The 5,920-nt window shown below is 51.8% G+C and overlaps 1 long non-coding RNA gene across 1 annotated transcript; it reads right to left on the bottom strand.

Annotated features, from left to right (window-relative positions):
* Positions 1-261: 261 nt before the first annotated feature.
* Positions 262-1,560, bottom strand: LOC135323649 (uncharacterized). The gene is made up of 3 exons (XR_010385131.1): positions 1,476-1,560; positions 761-872; positions 262-381 (listed from the first exon to the last, which is right to left on the bottom strand). It is a non-coding gene; the product is annotated as an uncharacterized LOC135323649 (long non-coding RNA).
* Between the last annotated feature and the right edge of the window lie 4,360 nt (positions 1,561-5,920).

Genomic DNA, 5,920 nt, shown 5'->3' with positions numbered 1-5,920 from the left:
CACAGTCCATTACTGGCCTGCAATGAAAGGCAACGATGCCTTTAGAGCAACTCTAGAGCGTGCTCTCTACAGGAAAACCCAGACAGAACACTAGCAGACAAAGGAGACACCAAGACTAGTCAAAGGAGACATGTAACGAGCTCTTTCCCCTTCAAAACAATGGTTGTCAGTAACATGCTGGGACAAGTGTCTCTTCACCAGCACAGATTCTGCCCTGCAAGAAATGAAGCTGATGCTTACCTTGGTGAAGCAGAAATAGTGTCCTGCACGACCGCTGGCACCTCTGTGCACCAGGACTGCATATAAGGCGTAGAGGACTGGTTCTCCAACTGGCTGAGACATGTATGCTCGCAGGTCCAAATACTCTGGATATTCCACATCCTGAAGACAGAGCAAGAGGATTCAAAACTCATCTGGGAACACTTCGTGAAAGAGCCGGGGAAGAACACTGCTGGAAGCTTAGACAGACATGTTTTGCCTCCTCAGAAATCAGTCTTCCCAGAGACAACGTTTAATCGCTTCCATTGCAGAGAACTGCTCAACGCAAAACCAGCTCTTTCAGAGCGGAGCATACGCTTATCGTCACAAGGGAGCTTTGCTGTTACTGGAAGAGAAAGAGTGAGACCTACTTCTTGCGCTGATTTTGCCTAGACATCTCCCATCGCTACGGTTACAGTTGGCCGACATTAACAACGTTGAAGAGAGTGTTCCGCCTTGGGAAATCTCCCTTCCCAAGAAGGCATTACACTTGCATAGATACCTTGCTAATCTTTCCACCAGTGAAGTTGGCAAATCTTTTCAGGGCTATGGTGAGAACGTTGGAAGAGCAATGTATTGTAAACCTCTTGGACGCAGCAACCATCTTCTCACACCTTCAAAGCAAGCACAGGCAATTGTTTCAAGGCATCTTCCCCCCTCCCCCTCACGCCAAAAGTCAAGCAAGTTTCCATGTCTCTCTCACGCTCATCCTAGCTGAATGGTACTTCCTTGCCTAAGACGGGGCTTCTTTCCTTAAAGCCACACCCTGCATTTCAGCCTTGCTCCTGCAGAGAACCTGGCAGGATGTAGGAGGCCAGCTCGATACGGATCGGGAACGTTGTCTTTCGGTAGCCAAGCAAATGCCTGAGCACGTATCTTTCCTGGGCCCAAAAGTAAGGCTTGCCGACAACACGCAAGGCAGCAGGAACGTGACTCTCTCACTGGAGCGCGGTTCCGGAATGCGAGCTAGCGCCTGCGCTTCTTATCAAAGATTTCCAACTAGCTGAACAGAATGACACAGATTCCGCTCTGAGAAGCAAAGGTACTCTTTTCCAAGCTTTGGGTGACTTCAGGGTTCATTAGCTGCACAACCCAGAGCTGCGTCTCCTCGTCTCGTTTGTCTTTCTGAAGCAAAGCAAAGGGTAACTTCTGCTCTGAGGCGGGCAATGGGTTCGGCCACTATCTCCTAGTCCGATGGCATTAGGAAGACTACTTACTTGCTGCATTTGTAGCAATTCTCACCATCCAGCAGCTCAGGTCTCACAAATTCTTTGAGCGCCCCGGGGACAGAGGAGGCTGCCTGGAGGAGGAAGAAAGGAAGGCACTGAGTTGCTGGAAACTCAAATGCCAACCCGCAACTCCTCTTTTGCCGCAGGGCCTCCCTCGTGCACACATGGGAGACCTATTTGCGAAGCAGCGAACACCGTGAAGAAGGAGGCAGAAGCAGAGTATGCTGAACACTGACCTTGTTTGAAAAGGACTGTACTTTGGTACCAAGAGCTACCTGTCTGCGGTAGCGCACAATCAAGTTATCTGTGGTATGCCTTTGCGTAAATCACAAGAGCAAAAAGAGCCATCGCGTACCAATCAGAAGTGTATCGGGGTAGTCCAAAACTGCGAAGTATCATAGGACGAGCACACGTGCGGAGATATGCTAATTGCTCTCTCTCCAGCTTAAACCCCCCCCACACACATGGAGACCATTCACGGGGCTTCCAGAGAAGGACCAAGTCCAATCCACCTCCCAGCCTCCACCAAGCGTTTTTGCCGTGAACAGCATACATGCCTACGTGAACTCCGTCGAGTTTAGAAAGCCACAAAAAGAAAGAACAGCCCCCGAAAGCTCGGGGCCTTCGACGGCATCGTCAGCCACCGCTCCAAGACGTCTTACCTTTATCTCCAACGGGATATCGAGGAAGGCCTCATAGGACTCTGAAACTGCTTGGCAGCTCAAGCACGTTACTGGAAGCCAAACAGAAGCACTTCACAAAATGGGAAGGAGACTCACTTTGCCCGTTTACATTATTGAGAGCCGCTACTTCTTGGCACACCGCAAGCTCTTTGCGACAAACGGGCACAAAGGCACAGATCACTTCCAAGGACAGTAGTAGTTTCCAAAAGTACCTCTGGATCTTAGGAATCCTCCAAATATTTGGTGAATGACCGTGGTGGCTTGCGACGACGTGTCCAAACTGGAAACAAATTATCATCAGCGCTCAGAAGAGCCGAGGTGGAGAGGTAGCTCTTTCTTCAAAGAGCTTTTCTTTTCTATGAAAACCCTGGGCAAATGTTTTCACGTAGGGTAGGAAACGAAGGCGTCAAAAGTGCTAGAGAACACTTCGAGGTTAACTTGGTTCTGCTTACCTGGTGCTTCCATTCAAGCAAGCAGTCTGCATAGCAGCCATGGTGTAACATAAGAATTCGTGAGCATCTTCCTGTCTGCCAAAACAGAAATGCTCCCCTATTCCTAATAAATACAAAGGGCAGAATGCTTATCTCTTCAAAAGGGACAGAAAACCTACTTTTCTAAAAGCTCTCTCTCCTACAACAATTAAACTCTCCAAGCCCTTTGCACCCGTGAAATAACCCTCTGAAAATTCAGACGTTTCTGCAAAGAACGCCATCTGAAATGACTTACGTCTAAGGTCACTGAAGACAGCCGTAGGCTCGACGGCGTTGTCAGAGCAGAACAGGACATGCTTAACGTGAGCTTCCATCGTACACAGCATGCAGAAGCCTTGCTCACGACCTGTCAAGAGTCAAGGAAGAAACCACCTCCGGCTAGTGCAAGATACCTACGTACCTGTGGAAAACCTTAAGCACCAGCAACCTCCAAGTTGGAAGTGCGGTCTCTGCTCTCCGTTCCACGCTCTCTTCTCCAAAGGTGCCAACAGCCCAGTCTGTGCGCATAAGCATTAACCGGTAAGCCTGCACTAGCACGCATTTTCTGATGAAGCACCTGAAGGACTACTGCCAAGCCCTCTTCTGCAGGGAGGTGCACGGGAATAGCCCGACTAGCTCATATTGCTTTCACGGTGCTCTGTAGTAGTTTTCCTCTTCTCCCGGTTCAACAGTGACCACATCAGGTCTCGCAGCGGTCGTGCATTAGGGAAACCCGGCTGGGAAGGAATACCAAGAACCTGTGATGCCCTCCTCCGAAATTTTATCATCTTTCGAGCAGCCGGAAAGCCACAGGCCAAATATTCATGAAGCGCCTTACTTCCCAATGCCCTTGATCATGCACAGGAGGGAAGAAAGAACCCTCCTTCGACGCTGGAGCACGGGGCATTAAAGGAAAGCAAGCACTCCCTCAGCTATCCTGAGCCTGCCATGCATGCGCTCTTAAAAGAGAGCCCCTGCAGGGACACTAGGAAAACCCAGAGTCTGTTTTACAGAGTCACTGCTGTCCTTTCACCTGCAGAGCTGTCCAGCAGCTTGCAAGGAACGTGATCCCAAGTACTCACACGACTGGCTGTGTTCCCCAGAAAGCAGGTAATTGGCCAGAGGGGGCGTGTAGGTCAAACACTGTAGAACAGAGTTGAGGAAACACGTATTGCCCAGGTTGCGGAGTCCAGCTCCAACGCTTTGCCTTTGCCGCCAAGCCACAGAAATCTTCTCGGGTGGGAAATGCATCCTTTGTGGCGGAGCAATTCCATCAGTAACGACTGCAAGGAAATTAGATTGTAAAAGAGACTGCCGGCCTTTGTTTTAGGAACGGAGGTTTCAAAGGCAGCGTTCTGGAGAGCAGCCCCCACAAGAACCAGCTGCCCTGGAGAACACAAGCACGTAGTAGAGACAGCCCAGGAAGGCTGCCACTCACGTTGGCTGGTCAGCGCACAGTTGGGGAAGAAGAGTTTACTCATCTGTTTGACTTTTTCTCATGGGCAACCATGACTACTTGGCCTTCAGGAACTGTTGCCAAGTCCCTTCCATCCCCAGGCGCTCAGCTGATAGTCCAGTTATGCTGGCCTTTTTCCTTAGCCACTGCTGGCGCCTTTGGGGAGTCACAAAATTCACCTTTACTCTTGAAGTCTTTACTCACAGGAGTAGCTCCTTTCTAGGCCAGCTCCTGCAGGTGGGGCCCGACCCCAACTTGCAGAGCATGACTTCATTTCTGTCACACGCAATTCCAATTGGAAAAGGAACGAGCCCAGTTATCCAGAAGGCTCGCTGAGCCCACGCTTGCTTCCGCCAGCGCAACGGCGAGCACCCGGGCAGAGAGCGCGCAAGGAGCTGCTGCGCCGCCGCCCTCTCTGCCGCAGTGACCCCAGCTCTGTGGGCCATTGTGATGGCGGGCAGCTCGGCCAATGAGAAGGCTCGTAGCAGCTGAGTGGGCCGGTCCTGATGTGGCGCAGCCAATCGGATCGCAGCGTGTCTGTGACAGGCAGGTGCCAGGGGTGGCGTGGCCCTGCCCCCCTTTATGACCCGGGGCCGCAGCTGCTGCCCAGCCCTGCTTACGGCAGGGCGGGGGCTGTGCTTCCGCCGGCACGGCTCACACCTCCTTCCCAGGCAGAATAAGCCTACTCAGAAAAACGGGCATGCTGCTGCCACCGTACCTGCTGTGCAGTTTGCGCTGGCATGTTCACGGTGGTGCGGGTTGTCTTTTCCCCTCTTGGGGACCCAAGGATCCAAATGGTACTCCACTTTGACCTTGGCTTTCTGAGCTGCTCTGAGGGAAGGGCTCAGATCTGCAAGTGCAAAGCGATGCTTTTGAAGCCAGCCAGCATTTCATTCCTAATAGGGGAAGAGGAAGAGGAAGAAAAGAGGAAGGAGGTCATTTAAAGCAAAGGTGCATTGTGTGAAGTCTTACTAGGAGCTGCTTAGACTATGGACAGATGTCTAGCTCTGACTCTGCCAGCTGAACATGTTAGCCCCCTCATATTCGTAGTAGTGAGGGGCATAATCTGTAATCTCCCCAGGAGAGAGATGGTAACAGATTACTGGTGGGATGACACTGCTTTAATTTGGTGGAGCTCTGTGCAGAGCGAACGGCTCTCTGAGACACACCCACACACCCCCGCCCCCCCTTCCTCTAAGCACCTGGTGGTAGCTTCCGTTTGGACCAAACTGGTCATGATAACGCTCACAGTTCCAGCATGGCCGAGCTGTTACTGTGTGGGGCACGCTTGGAGGGTGGATCTGGTGTTTCCTGGGAGCTTGATAATGGAGATCCTCATGCGGCTGGGGATGTATTCCAAGTGCTTAGCAGGTAGGAAAGGTAACTCCCTCCCTCAAGTCCTGGCCTCCCTAAACAATGTCTTCTGCCCACTCAGACTTTAATGAAGACTGCATTTCACAGTTTGGCTGTGAAACGGAGGAAAAAAAGGCACCATGTCTCTGAACGCTGTCAGTAGGATGTGGGTGGGGAAAAGGCCTTCTGGAACACGAATCGCATGGCTAGTGTGACCGTAGAGGGAAGCATACTTTATCAGGCATAACCTGAAAGAAATCGCCTTCCCTCGAACATCGCCATTCACTGTCAGGGGGTTACCAGGAGAGGACTAGCATTTAGGCTTGCCCTTTGGGTTTGTGGTTAGGGCCCAGTGTTTTGGCTGTGGGCTATGGGTTGGCGCTTGCCTTTTCGGGGTAGGGGTCAGGGGAGGCTTGAGGGAGGGTTCCGAGCTCTGCTCAGGGTGGCTGGCAAGCGGCTAGGGCATGGGCC

The sequence above is a fragment of the Dromaius novaehollandiae genome, chromosome 26 (assembly GCF_036370855.1).
Source record: "Dromaius novaehollandiae isolate bDroNov1 chromosome 26, bDroNov1.hap1, whole genome shotgun sequence".
Lineage (NCBI taxonomy): Eukaryota > Metazoa > Chordata > Aves > Casuariiformes > Dromaiidae > Dromaius > Dromaius novaehollandiae.
This window is presented reverse-complemented; position numbering and strand designations above follow the sequence as displayed.